General features: G+C 37.9%; 1 protein-coding gene across 3 annotated transcripts in view; it reads left to right on the top strand.

Annotated features, from left to right (window-relative positions):
- LOC150092677 (putative inactive 1-aminocyclopropane-1-carboxylate synthase-like protein 2) overlaps positions 1-26,361 on the top strand; it is a 244,260-nt gene that overhangs the window by 76,720 nt on the left and 141,179 nt on the right. The window lies entirely within an intron of this gene.

The following is a 26,361-nucleotide window of genomic DNA, read 5'->3' as shown; positions in this document are numbered from 1 at the left end:
TCCGGCTATCATTTGACATACAAGATTGAAGTAGCTCTTTTATAAGCCATAAAAATATTTATTGTTAGTTGCATCCATTTTTTTGTTATCACAGGGATTTCTCATGACTTTTTGGTATGATAGCATGCATCATTTAAGTTCATGCAGAGCTTGAATTACTTAGTCATCACAAGCCATTGAGCCTAATCTGTTAAGAGAAAGATGAAATAAATCTACTTTAAGCTTTCAACTAAGTGACTTGGTCATGATGGGAACATAGGTTCTAAAATGTGGCAATAGCCCATACTTCTTCTAGGGCAGGGATTCTCGACCTATGGTACACGTACCACTGGTGGTACGTGTACCATAGGTCGAGAATCTATATTTAAAGAATTAAATATAGTGGTATGCCACTAGAAAAGGTTGAGAACCCCTGTTCCAGGGTAATCAAAACACCAGATTAAAAAAAAAAAAAAAAAAAAATCAAGATCTTTAAGAGATTGATTTAAACTAACATTATCTACACAACCCAGATACAAATCTCTCTCTCTCTCCTCCCTTCCTGTTTAGCTTCCTTTGTTTTAATACTTAATTCGGTGAATATATTTGCCTGCATATAAGATGCACCAGCCTATAAGACGCATCTCCATTTTTGTACACATTTTTTAGGAAAAAAACTTTATCACTGAATATTATAATAAATTTACAGTATTTCAGCTGGCATCTTTTGTGATATTTTTGTTTTAGTCTACATACATAGTTTTTCTTCATGAATCTTGAACACCATGATGTTGATCCAATAAAGTTGGCAATCCCTCTGTTAGTGGCTATTGCTTTCGCTTGATGAATAATCATTTTTATAGATGCCGAGAGTCCCACTTTTGTATGGTCTAAAATCCAAGTATTCAGTTCTGCCTCAAGTTCTGGCCATTTTGCAGTTCCACTTCATAGGTTATGTTTACTGTGAGTTGCCTTTTTTAGATCCTCTTCCTGATTCCGCCAAGTTCTTATCATTTTCTCAGTTAGGGGTGGCCCAAAATGCCACTCTGCAGCCCAGTTTCATTGTTCTTTAGCATACGCAATTACACGTAGCTTGTATGCAATATTGTAGCAATGGCAATGTTATTCAGCCATAATTTGCCAAGAAATTTGGAGAAAATTTCAAGGCAGAAATTTATCACAGTTCACAACAACTGCGACAACAATTGGAAAGTTTAAACAAACAGGAACACAGTTGTGACCGTCGATGACAACGCATGTACATCCACTGAACTCTATGTAACCAGAATGCTCTCACAAACTGCAAGGAAGCAAGAAAGAAATCGCGTAACTCGGAACAGAGAAAATTTCCAGAAATGAAAGTAATAAAACTGAGTATCAGCGTATAAGACACACCCTGTTTTTCAGACCTATTTTCAAAGAAAAAAGGTGTGTCTTATATTCTGGAAAATACAGTAAGTACTGAGTTTATAACAAGTGATGTTTCAAAGTGCACTTTTGCTCATTTGGAAGAACATATTTGATTGAGTAAGAAATAGTTTAAACCTTGTATCTAGTTTCATGTTTATTGTGTCTCTCTATTATGTGTTTTTTTATTTTTATTCTTTTATTATTTTTTTTATTATCTGTGAGTGGAAAACAGTACACTTGAATGGGTAGAAAAGAGGAAACACTTGTCATAGGAAAGACCATCAGGCATTTTAATTATTTGCTAGTTTGATAAGGATATTATTATTATCATTACCCAAGACCCCGTGGAGTCAAAGACTCATCTGGGAGGTCCTTTTATCATACACAACTCATCATACCGTGCTTTAAACAAACTCAAATTCTCTGTAGACATCACACTCTCAGCCAAGGCATTCCAATCATTCACAACTCTGCATGAAAAAAAACCCTGTTTCTCACACCCTCTTTATACAGTTTCCAGGGATGACCTCTGGTTCTCCCTTGATCACCCACAATTTTCTGTAGAACCTCTCCAGCACTGATCCTATAACAACCCCTTACTAACTTGTAGGTCTTATCATATCTCCCCCTCTTCCTCCTATCCACCAGACTCTGCAAATTGCTTCTTCTCAATCTTTCCTCATACTCGACGTTCATGAGGTTAGAAACTACCTTCGTCAGTTGCCTCTGGACTCTTTCCCACATCTCTTCGTCCTTCTGAAAACTAGGTGACCAAATCTGGGCACAATAGTCCATGTGTGTCCTAATCAAAGCCTTACACAACGGAACAGGAATCTCCCTACTTCTACAAATCAGTGTCCTCCACATCATTCCCAGAAGCCTTTATGTTCTGCATGCCATCTTTGTTTTCCAAATTTTAAAACCTTATATTTATGCAGGAGGAATGGTGTGGAATTTGTGGAGTGAGTTTGATTGGCGAAAGGATTTATAAGATGGATGGTTTGCATTTGAATGGATTTGGTGTACGGAGACTTGAAAAGGTGTTGTTGAATGAAGTGGATGTGCAGAATCAGGGAAACTAGAGTTATTAAGGGGGGGGGTAGATATGTAGACTTTAGGGAGACAGTTGAGTGTATGAATGTATGTAATATGTCCGAGCGAGTATGAAGGACAACAAATCAGAATGGGATAGTTAGTATAAGGTATCAAGATAGAGGTGGGACTAACGGGCTTCTGCATTTCATGTATACTAATGCCAGGAGTATTAGGAACAAGAAGGAAGAATTTTTGGCCTTGGTTGGCTCTTCCTGGCCACAGGTTATTGGCATTAGTGAAACATGGCTGACAGAAGATGATATAGCTAGTGAGATAGAATGTGAACGCTATAGTATGTTCAGGAGGGACAGAGAGAATAAAATAGGGGGAGGAGTGTTATTGATGACAGCTGATGAACTGCAGCCAAGGAGAATAGAAGTAGAACTGCAAGATAATGTAAAGAGCATTTGAGGCTATTTGATGTGAGATTGAGACTAACAGAACAAAATATACAGTTGGGTGCTGCTATAGACCAGGTGATGGAATAGATGGCAGAGATGGTATGCATAAGCAAATAGATGCAATAAGTGGAAGGAGGGTAATTATTATGGGGGATTTCAACTATGGTAACATTGATTGGAAGGAGGAGAGGATGAATGGGAGGAAGGAATTGGAGTTTATGCAGTTATTAAGGGAGAACTATCTGAGATGGCATGTAATGGAAAATACTAGGGGTTCAAGAGTGCATGACCTAGTAATTGCATCTGAGAATTTGACTGTAATGAATATGATCACGTTGCCACCAATTGGTGAGGGTAATCATAAGGTCTTGACCTGGGAGGTGGCTAAATGTGTGGAATTTTCAATTAAGACAGGGTACATGTGGAATTACTGGGCTGGTAAGTATGACAAGCTTAGAAGATTGCTCGGTTCAATGCCATGGCATGTAAAACTGCAAGGGCCGGATGTTGATAGTGCATGGGAAGTGGTTAAGGAGTGTTAGCAGGCGGTAATGGCTGACTGTATACCTAGAGTCTGAATAGTAAATCAAGTAGGGGTTAAATGGATGAATAACACTATTAAGCTTGAGCTGCAAAAAAAGAAACAACTGTGGAGGGAATTTAAGGAGAAAGGTGACCGGCAGGCACATGAACAGTATAAAGCGCAGACCAGAAGGGTAACGAGTGTGGTAAGAAAAGCAAAAGCGGATTATGAAAGAACATTAGCCATGCAGGCTAAAGAGAATCTCATACAGTTTTTTCGAAATGTTACAAGTAAAAGAAAAAAATGTATACGGCAGATTGATTTTAAAGAATGCCATTGGTAGGGAGGTAACCGAATCAGTTGATATAGTGGAATTTGCTGAGCGAGCACTTTGCAAGAGTATATCATCCAGGTGGTGACATTGCAGGAATGAAAGAACCAACAGCTTATATGGGAATTGTGGTGAATGAAGTGGATGTGAATAGTCTATTACAAAACCTCAATGTCAATACATCTGTGGGATTGGATGGTATACCAGCTCGTGTCGTGCGTGAAGTGGCTAAAGAATTGTCAGTGCCCTTGACCATTTTGTTTAATTTGAATCTCGGGTCTGGGTTAGTCCCAAGGGGGTGGAAAGAAGGTAAAATAATTCCACTGCATAAAGGAAGTTCCAAGAATGCTGTTGTAAATTACCGACCGATCAGCATATCAGGAATCATTGTCAAGGTCTTGGAGAAAATAGTCAAGGAAAATCAGGATTGAATAATAGATGAAAATGGAATACTGTATGGGGGACAGCATGGTTTTGTGAAGGGTAGATCATGCCTTAGTAACTTGCTCACGTTTTATGACACAGTCACGGCAAGGGTAATAGGTTTACAGTGATTCTACTGGACCTTGCTAAGGCCTTTGACATGACACCATATGGAATTCTAATCAGTAAACTGCAGCATATGGGAATGGATATAGGGTTGGTGAGATGGATAGGAGGGTGGTTGATGGAGAGATATCAGAGAGTGGTTTATTCAGGAGTAGAGTCCAAAAGACAGCCTGTGACTAGCGGTGTGCCACAGGATTCTGTTCTTGGACCACTACTGTTCAATTTGTTCATTAACGATATAGGAAAGGATCTGAGAGGAACTGTTCATTTGTTTGCCGATGATGCAAAGTTGGGTAGAGCAATAGTGAGTGCACAGGATGTCAAAATTTTGCAAGATGATTTGGATAGTTTGGAGGACTGGGCTAAGGAGAATGGATCTCAATTTAATGTGGCAAAATGTAAGGTTATGCATTTTGTAGTGAAAAGATTAGCAGCAGTATATCACATTGGTGAAACTGTATTCCAGGAGATTGACGAGGCCAGGGATTTGGGAGTGTTGGTGGATAGGGAGTTGAAGTTTAGGGGGCACATTGCAAAGTGGCTAAATCAGCTCATCAAATCACTTAGTTGCCGAAAAATACTTTAACAAGCAGAGACAAACAGGTTATTGTTCCTCTATATTGAACCTTGATAAGACCCTATCTAGACTACTGTGCCCAGATATGGGTGCCAGGGTTTCTTTTGGATGCGGAGTAGGTGGAGAGGATCCAGAGAAGAGTGACCTAGATGATAGCAGGTCTAAGGAATGAGCCTCATGAGAACAGGTTTAAGATTTGTGGGTTGCAGAAATTGGTTGATAGGGAGAAAAGGGGCAATATGATTTAGACATTCAAATTACTGAAGGGTTTCTATATGATTAATTCAGAAGATATTTTTGAGAATAGGATTGGTGGTGGTAGGACTAGGGGGCCATACATGGAAACTGGGCAAGAGTGTGGTTAGCAAGGGTGTTAGAACTAAGTTTTTTACTTGGAGAGTGGTGAATGAGTGGAATAAGCTACCAGAGTCTGTTGTGGGTGTCATGACTCTAAATGAGTTCAAGGCGAAGTATGATAGATACCGTGTGAATGTCGAATAGTTGTTCTTGACATGATGTTAGGGCCTCTCTCGATGAGTCTATGGACTCCTTGAAGCTGCCATAATAATAATAATATTTGTCAACATTGAACTCTCATCCCCATTCCTGTGCCCAATCACTCAATTTATTCAAGTCCTCTACTTTTCATGGTTCGTCCCAACTTTGCATCATCTGCAAACAACTGAATATCTCCATCCAAATCTTCACCAATATCATTAATATACAAGTTAAATAGTAATGGCCCTAAAACAGACCCCCTGAGGCACTCCACTAGTGACTTTCCTTTTTCTGGATATCACTCCTCCATATAAAACCTGTTGATACCTATCAGATAGCCAGTCTCCAATCCAATGCACCCATCTAATATCCAACCCCATCCACTCTAGTTTGACTATCAACTTATCATGCAGTAATCTATCAAAATCCTTTGCAAAATCTAAGTATATTACTGTGTATCCTTCTCCTGTGTCCAAGGAAGCAGTCACCTTATTGTAATGAGTAATTAGATTACTAAAACATGACCTACCTTTAGCAAATCTAAATCCATGCTGTTCATCAAAGATAATACCATTGTTGTCAACCCATTTCTGAATCCTAGTTCTCATAAGCTTCTCAAACAACTTAACCACAACACCTGACACACAGATAGATCTATAGTTTGATGCTTCAGTTTTATCACCTCCTTTATAAAGTGGCACAATCTTGCCCTCTTTCCACTGCTTAGGAACTTGACCCAGTGCAAGATTCGCATGAAAAAAATATCTGAAGGCCAGTATCAACTCCTTGACACATTCCTTCAGAATTCATGATGATATATTATCAAGTCCCACAACTTTATTTACATCTAGTTTGCTCAACTCCCCGTTTGCTCAACTCTTGCTCACTTACAGTCCCTTCTCTCCATCATCAACTGCTCTCAATCTCTCCATGAAGTCATTCACAAGATTGAAAGACCTTTATGAACTGCTCATTAAGTATCTCCACCACACCTTCTGCAATAGCTCTCTTTATACCATTTTTTCCAATCAATGTCATTCGTCCGTAATCATTCTTTCTTTTGCTGGCTACATATCGAAAGAACTCCTTAGGATTCTTTTTTGCCTTAATTAGCTAACTGCTGTTCATACCTCACTTTAGCTATCCTCACCAACCAAGTCACCTGCCTTGCCTGGTATTTGTAATCTTTGAATTGGTTATTTCCACTTCTCTTATGCTGCCTCCATAATGCCCTTTTTTTCTGTATCGCATGCTTAATCTTTTTATTCATCCATTTCACATCTACCTTATTTAACCTTCTCACCCTTGGAATACATTTAGACATTGCATCTACTAGATAGTTTTTGAAAATCACACAAGCTGCATTGATCTCTTTTCCAGCTAACCCCCTCATTCCATGCTACACCTGCAAGCTGTCTCCTGATTCTTTTTCTCTTTCTGGTGTTCTTGTGGTTCCATTGAAATAGGCCTTCAAAGTGGGAAGAATCTGTCTCAGATATTGCAGAATGACCAATGTTTATACATCATATTGACACCTTATTTGGGAAAAACCCAATTGAGATTCATAATGCATATTATGAAGTTTCTGGAGGTGTTGCAGTGGATATGTGACAGTTATTTAATCATAAAAAGTTATCCAAGAAGCAAGTTATCTACATCTATGGGTAACACATCTATGATGATCATTATCAACATCCTGCTGGAAGAAAATCGACTCAAAACCTGATGAAATCACAAATAAAATTATCATCTCAAACAGACTTGTTTTTCAGTATTCTGACTGAAATGAAAAGTTGCTGCCAATTGAATTCTTCACCAGCTGGTAGAAGTAAGTAGCTTACTGAAGGTGTAAAGTTTTTGAACAGAATTATTGCCATAGATGAAATGGTGCATAAGAAATTTTGAACTTGATTGGAAAAGTCAATATTAGGAAAACATACAATCTCTCCTCATACAAAAAATATCAGCATAGTGACAAACCTAGGATCGACTGTGATTACAAGAAGTTTCTGCAAGACATTTTGTGCCCAAAAGTTCACAGTAGAAGAAGACTGGAAACATTCACAGCCTAAGCCCTCATTTTGCATAAGAGGCCTGGATGTTTTATGTCGGTGCTTCCCAAACTTATGGATGTAAAGGCCCCTTTGGAAAAATTAAATGTGTGTAAATGGCTAGAGCCATTCATGTCAAGCTGGCAACTCTGATCCGCTCACTTAAGGATAAACTTCACCCTTTGGCACATCCAGGTGTGTATGAAGTTCCTTGTGACTTGGCCTATTATGAGCAAACAGGAAGATCAGTTAACATCCGCCTAGAAGAACATGAAAAATACATTCGCTACTATTACTATGGCAAGTTGGGACTGGCAGACCATGCTTTGGACGCTTGCTCACACAGGATTAGATGGAGGAAAATGAATGTACTATTTAGGAGTCATTACAGATCTGAAAGATTATTTTTTGAGTCAGTAATGGCAGTGAAGAATTCTCCCAACCTTAACAAATATGGTTGCATTAATTTACCAAAAATTTGGGAGACTGTTATCCTAAGAGAAACTCCTGCATAGCTGTTTTTTTTTCCTCCCGTTTGAGCTCACCAAAAATAGGACTTTAGATCTTTTGTCCATTGCAATTGTATTGCTTCACTCACTCACTGTCATGTGTACAAGTGTATTGTGCTCTGATGATGCTGATTTGAAAATCAGCGAGATATAAGTAATTAAAAAAACATCTCTTTGATAAAATTGTGTGGTGTTGCTAATACCATGAAAAATAAGTCATGAATAACTGTCAACACCTAAGCTTATCTGTTAGTGCTATATATATATGCAGTGTGTAATTTGATGTTAAGTCATCTACAGGGTGTTCGGGATAAATTTGACAGTTTCGTAAGGAAAAAGAAAATCTTCTTTGTATCTATTAAATTTAATGAATTGACAAAAAAACATTACAGGCAGAGTTAATTACAATACTATCAACAAGATTTACTCAAAATAACCACCATTAGCATCGATCACAGCTTCAATTCTGCTTCGGAACCTCGAACAAGCTGATGCTACAGTCTCCCTGGGAAGGGCCGCAAAAACTGTTTTAATTTTATCCATTAACTGGGCTTTTGTATTACTGGAAGTGCGATTGGTGTCTTTTTCAACTGCGCCCCATACAAAATAATCCATGGGGTTAAGGTCTGGGGAGTTTGGAGGCCAAACATTTGGACTGGTGAAGTCGTAGAAATTTTCAGACAACCATTTTTGACTTTTCCCAGAGGTGTGGCAAGGGGCCGAATCCTGCTGCCATACATACGGCCTACCATTGGCTACCCTTGTTATCCAGGGCTTGATTACAGTTAGCAACTCCACGAACAAAGCCCGAATTCCAATGCCAGGGTTCTTCAACACCTGTTCCTGCAGATTTGCGAGGAATTCTGCTGTACGAACGCAATCAGATCGTCTGCTAGGGATCTTTCTTCTTGCTACATCCTCGTAGTCACCATTGCAAGTCTCTAGTTCATGCCTGATTGTTTTTACTGTATTCAGGGAGCATTGGGCAGCAGTCGTAATATCCTTATTTTGATGGCGGGCACGAATCATCATGATACAAGTTATTCTCTTCCATGATTCAGGTGGGTTCCAGCTATCCATCCTTTCTGACATCTTGTATATGAATGAAGAAGGGTCCAAACTTTTAAATGAAGAGAAGTGTGTGTTAATACATGTAACTTACGGAAAAATATAATTAATTATAAATATGTTAATAAATATTATGTTATAAATATTATAAATAATTATAAATATCCCGAACACCCTGTATATACAGGGTGTTCGGGATAAATTTGACATATTTATAATTAATTATATTTTTCCGTAAGTTACATGTATTAACACACACTTCTCTTCATTTAAAAGTTTGGACCCTTCTTCATTCATATACAAGATGTCAGAAAGGATGGATAGCTGGAACCCACCTGAATCATGGAAGAGAATAACTTGTATCATGATGATTCGTGCCCGCCATCAAAATAAGGATATTACGACTGCTGCCCAATGCTCCCTGAATACAGTAAAAACAATCAGGCATGAACTAGAGACTTGCAATGGTGACTACGAGGATGTAGCAAGAAGAAAGATCCCTAGCAGACGATCTGATTGCGTTCGTACAGCAGAATTCCTCGCAAATCTGCAGGAACAGGTGTTGAAGAACCCTGGCATTGGAATTCGGGCTTTGTTCGTGGAGTTGCTAACTGTAGTCAAGCCCTGGATAACAAGGGTAGCCAATGGTAGGCCGTATGTATGGCAGCAGGATTCGGCCCCTTGCCACACCTCTGGGAAAAGTCAAAAATGGTTGTCTGAAAATTTCTACGACTTCACCAGTCCAAATGTTTGGCCTCCAAACTCCCCAGACCTTAACCCCATGGATTATTTTGTATGGGGCGCAGTTGAAAAAGACACCAATCGCACTTCCAGTAATACAAAAGCCCAGTTAATGGATAAAATTAAAACAGTTTTTGCGGCCCTTCCCAGGGAGACTGTAGCATCAGCTTGTTCGAGGTTCCGAAGCAGAATTGAAGCTGTGATCGATGCTAATGGTGGTTATTTTGAGTAAATCTTGTTGATAGTATTGTAATTAACTCTGCCTGTAATGTTTTTTTGTCAATTCATTAAATTTAATAGATACAAAGAAGATTTTCTTTTTCCTTACGAAACTGTCAAATTTATCCCGAACACCCTGTATATGAGTAGCCTAGTCTTGAAGATAACATTATATACAAAATTTGGCTTGTTCACACTTGTATAAAGGATTAAAACAAGAATATAATTTTTCCTGTTATAACTTAGTTTGTAACCAAGCAAAAAAAAAACAACAAAAAAAAAAAATACTACTATCACTAATCCAGTGTATTTTAAACTATGATGAAAGTTGCCATTTGTTACTTGTATATGGAAATGTTGACTTCTGCATAGATTTAGCTCTTAGTATTTCCATATGTCTGGTGCCTCCCACCGATCAGATTGCAGTCATGCTCATCTGGGACTACACTTGAAGTTTCTTCTTCCTCCTCCTCTTCCTAATCTCAGAGGCAGGGTTTGTACCCACTGCTGTGTAGAACTGAGACTTGCTATAGTAGGAGTTTTTTGCCTGCTGCTGCTGCATGGAGCAGAGGTATGGCACAGTATTAGGCTGTACCTGGCTGAGGTTCAGGACACTCTTCTCAGGCAGAACCAAAGATTCATTAGAAACCAAATTTTGGAGCAGTGAGAGAGATCTTTTAGATCACCTCACAACTTTTTGAGATCCTGTGCAATGAAAGCACAGAACTCTGGGAAAAATACATTTTACCCTTTGATTATAAAAGATCATAGTTCAATTCATTCTCGCCATGATACAAAAAAATCGTATAAAAAAATTAATAAAATTATGTAACTACGTAAAAAAAATTATCTAAATGCAAAAAAAATATGTAAAATTGATAAAAAGAAAAAAAGCCTTAGCCCAGTTATGGTACAAAATGGACTATAAGTTTGCAAATGGGTAGGCCCAACATAAAAAAAAAAAATTGTCCAGATAATGCACACAATTTGCACACTATTAGTGAGATGATGTTAAAAGTAGATGGAGTATTGAATAGATTATGGGTTATGTGGAGTAGTATGCCCTCCCATGATGAATTCTTGGACTCCTTAAAGGTGTCACTTGATTATAATAATGATGATCATAATGAAATTATTAGTAATTAAAATTACTAATTATAGTTGATGTAATTTAAAGACTAAAAAAAAAAAGAAATCTAAACTTTTGCACAACATCAGGTACTTTACATCACAAAGTCACCCATCAGCTTTGAATTATGCAGGCAAGTACACTATCTGATCAAAATTATGCGGACACCCCTTCACAGTAGTAATGGATATGGTTTTATATATCACAACTATGGCTGATACAGGTATAAAAGTAAGCACGCAGTCTTGCACACTTCATTGACAAACATTAAAAGTAACATGTGATATACTGAAGAGCTCAATGACTTTCAATGTAGCACTATCATAGGATGTCACCTCTGAAACAACACATTTCAGGAAATTTTTGCCCTGCTGCAGTTGCCCCAATCAGCTGTAAGTGATGCTGTTGCTGCATGCCAATTCTTAAGAGCAGCAACAGCATAATTGCAACCTAGGGGACCACAAAAAACACAGAGTGAGCCTGTTCCATCAGTAAATGGCAATGCCAAGCATTGGGTGGAATAAAGCTTACCGTCATTGGACTGTGTAGCAGTAGAACTGTGTTCCTTGGAGTGATGATGATAATAAATCATATCTTTACCATCTGGCAGTCCAGTGGATGAAGCTAGGTTTGGGAAATGCCTGGAGAAAATAACCAGCCTGAATGTGTTTTGCCAACTGTAAAGCTTAGCAGTGGAAGCATCATAGTCTGGAGCTGTTTTTCATGGTTGAGTCTGGATTCCCTAGTTCCGGTGATGGGGAATCTTAAATCTTAATACTACAGCCTATAACAGTATTCTAGACATTTTTCTGCTTCCAACTCTGTGGCAACAGTTTCATAAAGGCCCTTTCCTGTATCAACATTACAGTGCCCCAATTCTGTATAATGTTCCATTTACCCCATATAATGGTAGTGTTTTGAAAAGCTTTTCTCTGGGCACTTTGTCATATGTCCTTTCCAAATCTACAAAACAAAGCGAGGTCTGTGCAGGAATGTTTGATGAGGGGGTGTGCTGAAGAACTTGACTGGTCTGCACAGATCTCTGATCTCAATCCCACTGAATACCTGTTTGGATGAATTAGTACCAATAGCAAGCCAGGCCAAATTGCTTGAAATCAGCGATCACACTCACTGATGCTCTTCTGGAAGAATGGGAGTTACTGCTACAATGTCCAAAATTTAGTGAAAGCCTTCCCAGAATATTGAAGGCTGTTATATTAGCAATAGGTGAACCAACTCCATGTTAATGCCTTTCATATAAGAGTGAAGGTTGGGATGAGTAGGCATCCAGATATTTTTGATCAGATAGTATGTGCAAGTCCAAACATACCTTTACTACCCCCCCCCCCTCCTTTACAACTATTTGTTTACTATCTTTCATATGCTTTCTGTTTAAGATTAGATGACTAATTCTCTTAGATTAGCTCTCCTTACACATTCTGAATATTAATAATGTCAGGCTCTTTTTTGATATTTCATCGTCATCAATTTCTTTATGACCCCCCCCCCCAAAAAAAAAAAAACACAACCAATTAACATTCGTTTTTACCAAAAAAAAAAAAAAAATTCAACATTCGTGACCTAAACAGCAATATAAATGATATGCACCATCACCTACAGTCATCTAAACCAGAATTCCTGTTCTTATCAGAACCCCAACTGGTAACCTCAACTGATCAAACTACACATTACAAAGTTCTTTCTGCTACAAGGGCACCATTTGTGCATTCATCAGAACTGACATACCATGCCAGAGATTGCAAAACCTTGAATTCAAATCCCCCCCCCCCCCATTTGATCTGCTTTGGCTCAACCTGCCCTTTTTCATATGTTCTCTCTCTATCACTCTCCAAAATCTGTTAACCACTTTGATCTCTCTATCTATAAAGCTTCGCTTTGACTTTCTACAGTTAAAATATCCTACGAGGTCATCCTTCTTGGGGACTTCAACATCCATGACTTATACTTGCTTTCTCCTCTCCAGTTTCACCGATCAAGCAGGCAAGGATGCCAAGGTGTTTGCCATTAGTACTGACCTATCACAGGTCATCAGTCTCCCTACCAGAATACCTGACAACCCCTCCAATTTGCCAATACACTTGATCTCTTCCTAACAGGCTCCCTTTCCAAGTATATTGTGGATGTCAGTTCTCCTCTTGGTTACTCAGATCACAACCGCATACAAATCTCTTTTGGCACAGAACACTCTTCACCTATTAGTTCTCAGTCTCACGTCTTTTGGCACTACAAGGGTGCCATATGGGATGGCCTCCATGACTTCTATTCCTTCTTCCCATGGTCTAAATATTGCTTCAGTTCTTCTGACCCAAACACCTGCCAAGACCAAATAGCAGAACTCATTCTCACAGAAATGAAGACTTTCACCCCTTATTTTGCTCCATATTGACAGCCATCATCCAAGCCTTGGTTCTCAAAAGAGTATGCCAACACAGTAAAAGAAAAAAAAAATCTGCATACCACAAAGAGAAATTAGCATATGAAAAGAGATTGGCTGAACTAGACTCATCGCAGGAGACCCAAACTATCAAAACAATATCTATCATACCTATTCTTGAATTCATTTACAGATGAAGAACTTGCAACTGAGTCAGACAATGCATTCCACTCATTCACCACCCTCCAAGCAAAAAATCTAGTTCTCACACCCTTGTTAACCACACTTTTCCTTAATTTCCAGGGATGACCTCTTGTTCTTCCATCACTATCACACAGCTGAAATATTTCTCCTGCATCAATCTTATAAAAACCTTTTAGTACTTTAAATGTTTCTATCATATCTCCTCTTCTCCATCCATCAACCAACCTCTGCAATCCACAAGCTCTCAATCTATCAATGTAGGGAGCATTTTTTACATCACTCACCAACTTAGTCACTCTCCTCTGAACCCTCTCCACAACCTCCTCATCTCCAAGGAATCCAGGTGACCAGACTTGAGCACAGTAATTCAAATGTGGAAGTATCAACACCTTATAAAGGGGAATAATAATAACCTCTTTATCTCTGGATGTTGGTGTGTTCTTCAATTACCAAGTAATCCTATGTGCAATGTTGGACACTTTAGCAATGTGCCCTCTGCATTTCATCTCCCTGTCCACCAACACCCCCAAGTCCCTAGTCTCATCATTCTCTTGGAGTAGTGTTCCATCAATGTGGTATACACAGCTGGTAATCTTTTAATCCCAAAATGCATATCTTTACACTTGTCCACATTGAAATGACATCCATTACCTTTTGCACATTTTGCCAGCTTATTTAAATCATCCTGCAAATCTCCTCTTCTCCATCCATCAACCAACCTCTGCAATCCACAAGCTCTCAATCTATCAATGTAGGGAGCATTTTTTACATCACTCACCAACTTAGTCACTCTCCTCTGAACCCTCTCCACAACCTCCTCATCTCCAAGGAATCCAGGTGACCAGACTTGAGCACAGTAATTCAAATGTGGAAGTATCAACACCTTATAAAGGGGAATAATAATAACCTCTTTATCTCTGGATGTTGGTGTGTTCTTCAATTACCAAGTAATCCTATGTGCAATGTTGGACACTTTAGCAATGTGCCCTCTGCATTTCATCTCCCTGTCCACCAACACCCCCAAGTCCCTAGTCTCATCATTCTCTTGGAGTAGTGTTCCATCAATGTGGTATACACAGCTGGTAATCTTTTAATCCCAAAATGCATATCTTTACACTTGTCCACATTGAAATGACATCCATTACCTTTTGCACATTTTGCCAGCTTATTTAAATCATCCTGCAAACTCTCAACATCAGCTTGATTTTTTTATTGCACTACCGAACTTTCATCATCAGCAAATAACTGAATCTCCTTTCAAGCCATTTCCTATATCATTTATGTACGAATTAAGCAATAATGGCCCAGGCACAGAGCCCTGAGGCACACCACTGGTCACCTGCCTCATCCAGACTCTGCTCCTCCATACACTACTTTCTGGTATCTCTCCATGAGCCATTCTCTTATCCATATCACTGGTTTAGTATCCATCCCCATCTGCTCTAATTTGTGCAACAGTATTCCATGGAGTATCCTGTCAAAAGCCTTACCAAAATTCAGAAGTATCACCGTGTAGCCATTCCCTTGTCCAACTCAGATGTCATTCTATTATAAAAAGTTAATAAATTGCTAAGGCAGGATCGACCTTTAACAAAACCACGTTCAATGAGTTTTGTTAGTGTATTCCATGGGGGGGGGGTAGTTGGAAAAGAACAGTGTTGAATAACAATAGGAAGGAGGACAGAAGACCAACAATTCAAGAAGTGGAAGTGTTCAGAATATTAAGTAACTCTTATGTTAATGTGGCTGTGCCCTTGACGTGGTTGTTCAGCAGAATTCTGGCAACACGAACAGTCCTAGAACAGTGAAAAGAGGGAAACATAATGCCACTGCCTAAGGGAGCATTTAAATTGGCAATGTCACACTATAAGGCTAGTTTGTATATCAGGTGTGTTAAAGGTGTTAGAGACAGAATACAAACATGGATTGATGAGAATGAAAATCTTTTGAGAGAGCGGCATGGATTTGTTAAAGGGAAGTCATGCTTTAGTAATTTGGTTACATTTTATAATAGGGTGACTAGTGTATTGGACAGAGGAGTTGCTTATACCAGGATTTATCTGGTTTAGCTAAATCATTTTTATGAACTGGCCTAGGTAGATGTAATCTTCAACTTTTTCAATGGTGTGGGATTCTAGAGTGAAGGCAGATATTCATTTCTTTACTGATGATGCTAAATTAAGAAGAGCAGTGTCAGGAAGTTCTGATGTGTTGTTGTTACAAGAGAATTTTGAATATGTTGGTGCTTTGGGTTGAAAAATGGGAATGCTATTTCAATGTTACTCAAAGTTATTCAGTTTTCCAGAGAAGTTGGAATGAGGTTGACCATATTGGAGGAACTTTGTTTCAGTAGATGGAGAAGGTAAGAGATCTGGGGATCTTGGTGGATAGTAAACTGAAGTTCAGGAGACACAAAGTTGTTGCTGCTATAATTCTAAGAATGTTGACATGTACCGATAAGAAGAAGACAGATGACACAATTAAGACAAGTTTGTGAGAGGAGCCTATCAAATAGATATAGAAGATTATTACATAGGATAATGTGTGATATGAGAATGAGAGGTCATCTCTGGAAATTGTATAAAGGTCATATGAGGAAGGAAGAATTGAAAAGAAAATTTGAAATTACTAACTTCTGACCTAATAAAATTAGGTCAAAACCCTAGTAATAATGAAAAGAATGAGCTGGAAATTTGGGACTCAGGTAAACCAGTTTGATTCTGTTGATCTCATTTCAGCTGAGGAATATTCCTGGCATGCATGAATAGTAGGATGCATGTAGTGCAAAGTCAGTCAACTAAACAACTTCACAAGAATTGAAAACTGATACCATCAGAATGTGAAATATCAATGGTAAAGAAAAGGAGATAACTAGAGGAAGAATTACAGAAATTTCATCATCAGAATCATCATCTTTAATGTATCCTTAAGGCGGGGGGGCATTGTCAGAACTTATCTTTAATATGAATTTTCAAGTGAGTGTTTCTGAAAATAGAAAAACACATTGCCAATGAAGTGGCAAAACACTTGGACTAAATGATGTTTGTTTTATTTATAGGTGCAAGACCAGTTCCTTTGACTGGATCTCAATGGGATTTGAAATTTATTGGATAGCTCATATATCTGATGTGGCCCAGAATTGTATAATTTAAATTTTTTCATGCCATCATAACTGAGAAAAGGGCTAATAAAAATTGGCAAAGAACAGCTGGATTTAGACTACATATTTATCATTCTGATGCTATAGTTAAGATTATCAGAATAACAGTTATCTCTATTTAAGTTTTCTTGATCTTGATGAAACTTTAAACGACTGTTCAGAGCACTGAATCCATTATAGTTTAAATGGATTCTTTATACAGAGAAATACTTCAGTTACAACTGAGCAGTTAGAATTGAAGGCTGTACACTGAAAGATGGTCTGATATTAATTCAGGGCATAAGGCAGTACTATTTTCAAGTTTATTTCAAATTATATATGGATCACATTATAAAGCAAAGTGATAATGAATCTAATGTTAACATAGAAGATGCTAAACTCATTTGTTGAACTCTACATTGTCTTGATCAAAATCTGCTGCAAGTCCTAAAGTGTCTTTAATCAAATGAAAGAATTGCTGTGAAAATATTGTTATCAGCGTTAAAGAGATGAAAACTATGAGCATAGGCAGATAACAGAAAACATCATATGCATTGGACTAAATGTTTGTTTTATTTATAGGTGAGAGATCAGTTCCTTTGACTGGATCTCAATGACATTGTAAAAAAAAAGGGGCACTCCTAAATGAAAGTAGGCCATATTAGCCATTAAAATAATATATCATATGCATTCTTAATAGTGAACCTTTAGAATGGGTCATGCACTCTAAGTATTCCTGGCATTCTAGGCACAGTCTTTAGTGGAAATGGAATAAATAAAGCTAGTATGGTATGGAAGCCAGTCAGTTAAATGTATATGAATTATGAGAGAAATCAACATAATGCCACACAAGCAACATATAAAATCAGAACAGTTTTAACAAATGGATCTAAGAGATGAGTTAGAAATAAACATTTAAGCAATGACTGGAGATCATACATATAAGAACTGTGTGGAAAAATAATAGGATGAACAGATAACATCGATGTAGGAACCATATAAAAAATGGAGATATCTTTAAAGACCTTACATATTAAAGACCTTATTTAACTGGTAATTAGCTTATGGAATTAACAACGCATATAAAGGATATTAATTAAAGACAACTTTAATGATTAACTTCAATATTTCGGCAACGTCACGTTGCCATCTTCAGGAACGTAAAAATATGGTATGTGCATGCAGGCACTAACGAAAGCAAATGAGGAAGAAGGCAAAAAACTAATATTGTTCTTAAAGTCCTAATGGTTCCCTCTGGCAGGCTAATTTGGTTGTCTTAGCCATTGGGCTGAAGTTCTCAAAATGTACTTCTCCCAAATTTGGGGTAGTTTCATGCACCCAAATTTGTTGAGGTTTGGAACGTTTTTTAGAGCTGCTGCTGATTCTTTGAATAATCTTTCGTACTTAAACTTGCTGCGGTGTATTATTTTAGTTTTCTTCCAACGAATTCTATGGTGGGTGTGTAAGGCATGGTCTGCCAGTCCAGAGTGGCTGTACTGGTGAAACTGGATGTAGTCTTTGTGTTCTGAAATCCTGATATTTGCTCTCCTGCTTGTTTGGCCAGAGTAGGACAATTTGCAACTGCAAGGGACCTGGTATACACCAGGTAGGTCTAGGGGAAGTGGTTGATCTTTGGTAGGGCAGATAAGGGATGCCAACTTTTTATATGGTCTATAACAAGAAGTCAGGTCATATTTTTTGAGGATGTTGGTTATTTTCTCAGAGGTGCACTGGATGTAGGGGATGGTGATAGATTTGGTGTAATCTTTATTGTGGAGGTGAGGGGGGCGGTTGTGGTTTACTGGTTTTAGTATTTTTTGGATTCTTTATGACGTCTCATGCACTTCGGCAAGAAAAGAATTCGAAAAAATACGTAGTCAGCACTTGAAAAAATACGAAAACCTGATAAAGAATTCTACTTCTTACCACAGCCACCACTCAACACTATAGTCAACCTCTCATCCGTAGTTTTAAAACCTAAAGCACTCACCGCATTTTCACGTGGCCACAGTTTCGCCCTAGTTCCTAAAAGAATAACTGCTGAGGAAATCATGATCCAAATAGAACGTGGGATTCGCAACCTTCCTAACCATATTGCCAACAATGTCAGACTGGATGTAGCAGGTGTTCTCACCAAAACAAAACCTCCAAAAACCAACTTATCCAAAGATGAATATACAGCTCTACTAGAAATGAAGAAAAACAAAAAAATAATAATCACCAAAGTGGATAAGGGAAATGCCACTGTGGTGCTCAATCAAAAGGACTACAAAAGTAAGCTTAATGCTTTAGTACTAGACTGTACTACCTCCCTCCCTATTGAATATAATCCTACCAGCTTTCAGATTAGAACTTTCCACAGACTCCTTAAGAAAGTCACTTCTTGACCTGTGGAAGTCACTAACAAACTAAAACCTTATAACTCTAGACCCCCCCCCCCCCCCGATTATATGGACTCCCAAAAATACATAAACAAAATGTGCCATTACGTCCCATAGTGGATGGCATTGATTCCCCTACATATAAATTAGCCAAACATTTAGCCAAAATGCTCGCACACTATACTGGCAACACACCATCACACACAAAAAAAAACTCAGTCCACTTTAAAGCCAGTATAGAAAACCTCTCACTCCAACACACTGACGTAACGGTCAGTTTTGACGTCTCCTCCCTATTCGCTAATGTCCCACTCAAAGAAACCCTAGAACTCATCCAAGCCAAGTTTCCTCCCGATATCTCAGCCCTATTTCAGTTCACAATGAATTCAGGCTATTTCGTTTGGCAAGGAAAGTTCTACAAACAGATAGAGGGGACATCCATTGGGTTCACCACTTTCCCCACCCTTGGCCAATTTCTTTATGGAGACCTTTGAAGAGAAAGCCTTAAACTCCGCCCCACAAAAACCCACTATTTGGCTTCGATACGTGGATGATGTGTTTGCTATTTGGCCACATGGCTCAGATCCACTCCACTCCTTCCTAACACACTTAAACAACCAACACCCCAGAGTCCAGTTCACCTTAGAAAAAGAGGAAAACAACACCTAAACACTTTAATTAATCACTCGCCAGCTTGATGGATCTTTGGTTTTCTCTGTTTACAGAAAACCCACACATACAGGCAGATACATTCACCAGCAATCCCCCCCCTCACAACAATACAGGGTTATAAAAACACTATATAACAGGGCAAAATTAATCTGCTCAGATGACGATGCCCTAACCACTGAACTAAACCACATCCTCAACACATTCTTAGCCAATGGCTATAACTCCCAAAAAATAGTAAAACCAGTAAACCACAACCACCCCTCTCCCCCCCCCCCTCACAATAAAGATTACACCAAATCTATCACCATTCCCTACATCCAGGGCACCTCTGAGAAAATAACCAATATCCTCAAAAAATATGACCTGACTTCTTGTTATAGACCATATAAAAAGTTGGCATCCCTTAACCACTCTACCTAAGACCAACCACTTCTCCTAGACTTACCTGATGTATACCAGGTCTCTTGCAGCTGCAAATTTTCCTACTTTGGCCAAACAGGCAGGGCAGCAAATATCAGGATTTCAGAACATAAAGACTACATCCGGTTTCACCAGTATAGCTACTCTGGGCTGGCAGACCATGCCTTAGATACCCACCATAGAATTCATTGGAAGAAAACTAAAATAATAAAAATAATACACCACAGCAAGTTTAAGTACAAAAGATTATAATCTTTCGTAATGAATAATTATTCAAAGAATCATCAGCAGCTCTAAAAAACGTTTTTGGGAGACTTACGTTATGAGAACTTCAGCCCAACTGCCAAGACAACCAAATTAGCCCGCCAGAGGGCACCATTAGGACTTTAGGAAAAATATTAGTTTCTTGCCTTCTTCCTCATTTGCTTTTGTTAGTGCATGCATGCACATACCGTATTTTTATGTTCCTGAAGATGGCAACGTGACGTTGCTGAAATATTGAAGTTATTCATTAAAGTTGCCTTTAATTAATATCCTTTATATGCATTATTAATTCCGTAAGCTAATTACCAGTTATGTATGATCGACGTATAAGCCTTGCTACTAGAATTAAAGACCTTATTATAATGAGGATTAAAGATTACCAAAACAGGTTTTGAAGCAGAAATGAAAAATGCAGAAGACTAAGATATAAATTGATGCAATTAGGAGTGCTTTAGAAGAAAGCAAAGTTAATAATTTATTAACGTTAGAGACCTGGCAGTTGGTAGAATAGTTTGGGTGAAAATTGTTGATTGTTATGCTATCATGACATTATTATATGGGACTGTCCATGGAGTCTGAAGACTTATCACAGGAGGACTGCACTAACTTTTATTCACACAATACTTATGTATTTCCGTAAAATCATTCAATGACAAAGCACTCATGACCTCTGGCAGCTAATTTCACTCATTCACCACTCTCTAAGCAAAAAATCTATTCCTCATGCTCTTGTTAACCACACTCTTACACTACCTCCATGAGTTATCCCTTGTTTTCTCTTGTGCTGTCATGCATTGGAAAAAAAAAAAACCCAATAGGAACTTATATAATTCTATCATATTCGCTCTTTTCTGCCTCTCATCTAAAGCAAAACTTTGTAATCAGCAATCCTTCAGTTTATCTACATAGGGAGTACTCTATAGACTGGTCACCATTTTGTTCACTCACCTATGGATTTAAGGGGTGCTTAAGGGTTAAAGCTGTATAACTGAGAGGAGACCTCCACATAGCCTTTAAAGGAATGCGGAGAACCAACCAGAGCTTCTTAACTAATGTCCAATCCTCACCCTCTCATGGTGCACACTGTTGGGTATCTATTTTGATACTGAACGAACGAGGATGGGCTGGCAATTTGGGATTTAGCCGACCAAATTGTATTCTTATTGGTTAAACCAAAATAAAAAATGATGGTACAACATGACAAAATTTCATGCCGGCTGGGGCGTCGCCCGGTTAAACAAGGCCCCCGTTGTTTTCGCCAGGGAACCAGGGCGAACAGCAAAAAGTCAGCTACTGGAACAAATCTGAAAACAAACCCCAACTCAACATCACCAGAGTTAAAGATCGGTACTATCAACATAAGAAGCCTGAATGGCAAAGAAATGGAGCTAGCTGAGGAATTAGATAAGTACCAGATCGACATAATAGGGGTGACTGAAACAAAAAACACCAAAACTGGTGAGATCTTTCTGAGCAATAAATACAAAATGTTATATTCAGGCAATGACAATCAAGGAAAAGGAGTAGCCATAGTATTCAACACAAAATACGAGGCTAATCTTCTTGAATGGCAGTCAATCTCAAGTAGAGTAATGTGGGCAAATATGAGAATGGGGAACTGGACAATGAGACTTATTTGTGCCTATGGTCCCACAGAAGGTTCTACTAAGGTAGAAGTGCAGGAATTTTTTGAGGCTTTAGAAAAAGCAACTGACACAATGAAAAAGGAAAAGTTGGTCCTTGTTGGGGATCTAAATAGCAGAGTAGGAAATGATTGTGAGACATACAAAAATATTTTGAGAAAATTTGGAGAAAAGAGCAAAGCTAATAATAATGGCAAATATCAGTTGGATTTCTGCTCAGGACATGGACTGGTTATTACTAACACCATGTTCCAACATAAAAATGTGCACAAATTCACATGGAGAGAAGAGGCTAGGAATAAGAAAAGTCTCATTGACTATGTTATTGTTCATAGTGATGTTTTCTCCCTGGTGCAGGACACCAGAGTGTACAGAGGATTTGAAATTGGAAGTGATCACTATTTAGTCTTGAGCAGGATAAAATTGAATTTCATATTGAAAAGAATAACATGTAAGAAAGTTTTAAAGCGAATAAAAGTTGAGCAGCTCTCAGATGTGAACTGTGGACTAAAATACAGAAAGATTATTGAAAAGAAAATGAAAGAGTTTGAGAACAGGAATCAAACCTTGGAGATTGAGTGGCAAACTCTGAAGAAAACATTGATTGATTCTGCCAGAGAGGCATGTGGTGAGGTTGTCTGTAAGGAAAAAAAAAAAAATCGGAACTCCCTGTTGGACACAGGAAGTTAAAGAGGCAGTGAAGGAAAAGAAGAAAGCATATCAAAAGTTCCTGGCAAATAAGTCAGCTTTTACTCTTACAGAATACAGAGACAAATGTAAGAAAGCTAAACAGTGTGTAAAACTTGCTAAACAAAAGTCATGGGAGGACTTTGGCAAGAATATAGAAAATAAATATCAAGAGGGTGGCAAAATATTCTGGAGGTTGTTGAAGAAGCTTAGGAATGGAGGAAAGAGTGCTGTAAAAGGGGTAGGAGATGATAAAGATGACATGAAAACAGGAGAAAAAGATATCCTTGAAGTATGGAGTAATTACTTTGAAAAACTGCTAAATGAAACAAGCAGTGATGACAGCACAGTGATAAAAAAACACTGACCAGGCATGCAGTCAGGAATACATATCCATACTTGAAGTAGAAAAAGCCATCAAAGGCTTGAAATGTGGAAAGGCAGCAGGATTAGATGATATTCGACCAGAAATGCTGAAGTATGGTGGTATAAAAGTCTTACAGTGGCTGCACTGCATAGTTCAGAAAGCCTGGACAGAGAGACGAATTCCCGATGATTGGAGTAGAGCTCTCATAGTACCCATATATAAAAACGGAAATAAAACTGAATGTGAGAATTACAGAGGTATTTGCCAACTGAGTGTTCCTGGCAAGATCTATGCAAGTATACTTGAGAAACGGTTGAGAAGAATTGTGGAAGAAAAGCTTGGTGAAGAACAAGCTGGATTCTGGCCAAATAGAGGCTGTCAGGATCAGATCTTCACTTTACGACAAATAGTCGAGAAAGCATGGGAATACAACAAAGATCTGTATTTAAGTTTTCTCGATTTGGAAAAGGCATATGACAAGGTGCCAAGAGAGAAGCTATTCAATATGCTGCAGTTATATGGTGTGAATGGGGCATTATATCAAGCAATGCTTAGTCTTTATTTGAGTTGTAAGTCAGCAGTTAGAATTGAAGGAAGTACAGAAAGATGGTTTAATGTTAAATCTGGTGTGAGACAAGGATGTACATTATCCCCTCTGTTATTCATTATCTATATGGATCACATTATGAAGGAATGTGGTATTAAACCTGATATCAAAATTTGAGATGTTAATGTCAGCTCTTTGCTTTATGCGGATGATGTTATACTTCTAAATAAATCCGCTACAAGTCTGCAAGATTCTCATGGGAATGAGATTCTTGCAGACTTGTAGAATGAGAAAAAAAAATTCTCAAGAAAGCATGGGAATACAACAAAGATCTGTATTTAAGTTTTCTCGATTTGGAAAAGGCATATGACAAGGTGCCAAGAGAGAAGCTATTCAATACGCTGCAGTTATATGGTGTGAATGGGGCATTATATCAAGCAATGCTTAGTCTTTATTTGAGTTGTAAGTCAGCAGTTAGAATTGAAGGAAGTACAGAAAGATGGTTTAATGTTAAATCTGGTGTGAGACAAGGATGTACATTATCCCCTCTGTTATTCATTATCTATATGGATCACATTATGAAGGAATGTGGTATTAAACCTGATATCAAAATTGGAGATGTTAATGTCAGCTCTTTTCTTTATGCGGATGATGTTATACTTCTAAATAAATCCGCTACAAGTCTGCAAGATTCTCTGACTAAATTGAATAGCTGTTGTTACAGATATGGTATGAAGGTCAGCAATAAAAAGACAAAGACAATGAAAATAGGCAGAATCATTGAAAATGTCAACTGTGTTGTGAATGGAGAACCTGTGGAACAAGTAAAACATTTCAGCTACTTAGGCACGATTTTTACTGAAGATGATAAATTAAATATAGAAATAGACAACAGAATCAGCAAAGCTGGTATGGTGGGAAGTCAATTGAATAAATCCATATGGAATAAGAAAGAAATTAGTTTGAACACCAAATTAGCTGTATACAAGATAGTGTTCAAACCAGTTTTAACTTATGGATCTGAGAGCTGGGTCAGAAGTAAAACACTTGACCAAAGACTAGAGACCGCAGATATGAGAGTCCTGAGAAAGATTAGAGGCGTGAACAGATGGCATCAATGGCAATATCATATTAAAAATGAGGATATTAGGAAAGAACTTGACATTGTCAGCATCCAGGAATGCGTTAGCAGAGCTAATCTCAGGTGGTATGGTCACTTAAATAGAATGGGAGAGGAAAGATTAGCAAAACAAGTGTTCTCTGCCAGGTTGGCAGGAAAACGACCCAGAGGAAGACCAAGATATAGGTGGATTGATACGGTACAAAGTGCCTTAGACGATAGAAATATAAGATCTGATAATGTTGGAGTCTTGACAAGTAACAGACTGATTTGGAGGAAAATTGTAGATAGGAAGTTAGTAATGATGTAATTTTTTCATGTAGTACTGTCATATCCTGTACACCCCTTGAGGGTACATGGCAGGAATTTGATGATGATGATGATGATGATGACCTATGGATTTTCTCTAACACTTCCACATCATTTAATATACTCCTTCAAAATATAGTTACTTCTAAATAATTAGTTTATGTATTAATATGTAATTCCCAGACAGAAGAATAAATTTTAAATCTTATATATTTATAAAATGCAGGTTTATGTTCTTCATGTAATAGTAGAATGGTATGATTATGATTGAAAATTGCTTAGCATTAACTCTCCAATCTCACATTTTTTTATTTTTTTTCATTTATTCAAATTCTTTAGGAATTCTACACAGAGAGAAACAAACATGTTTGCTTCTCATATAACTTTAAATAATGTATCGTTTTAAAAGAATTTTCATTCTGATTTCAAAAATATATTTTATTCATATGTTTCTTCTGTAGAAAGCTGTTGTGTCACTGTTGAAGTGAAAAGTTTAGTTTACAGTTTTGTTATCTATTATTAATGCTGATTATTTAAAGACACTTGATAATCATATTTGAATGTTCACTGCAGTGCAGAGTTCAGTAATTGCTTACCTTTCAAAGAGTCATTCAAGTTGATTCATTCAAAGTGCTATTTCTATTAATCATCATGGATCTTATTACAGTTACACTAGTCTTTCTTAGCTGCCTTCAAGAGCAAAATCCAAAAATCTATTAATTGCTTATTAGACATGTCCCTCAATGACATTTTCCATCCTCCTTCCCTCCCTTCTCAAGTTTGTGGTTTTGGCTTTTGGCAGGACAACAGAAAACATTCAATGCATTCTTAATAGTGAACCTTTAGAATGGGTTATGCATTCTAAGTATTTAGGCACAATCTTTAGTGAAGATGGAAATGGAATAAATAAAGCTAGTATGGTGTGGAGCCAGTGTCACAAATGCTTTTTGAATGAGACTTGTTATCACCGGAGCTTTCAGACTATGGGAATTTTCTTTTTAGCTTTTGTTTTCTTTCTTTCTTTATTTTTTTCCCTCTTCAGTCCACAAAGTATGGTATATTGAATAAAATGTAGCTTATTGTATATAGTATCAATTGTTATGTTCAAAATCCTCTTCTTAAAATAGCATGAT

This window comes from Typopeltis vanoorti, chromosome 25 (genome assembly GCF_054136105.1).
Source record: "Typopeltis vanoorti isolate ZY-2024b chromosome 25, IOZ_Tvanoo_1.0, whole genome shotgun sequence".
NCBI lineage: Eukaryota > Metazoa > Arthropoda > Arachnida > Uropygi > Thelyphonidae > Typopeltis > Typopeltis vanoorti.
The sequence above is the reverse complement of the archived record's forward strand: the minus strand, read 5'-3'. Positions and strand labels throughout refer to the sequence as shown.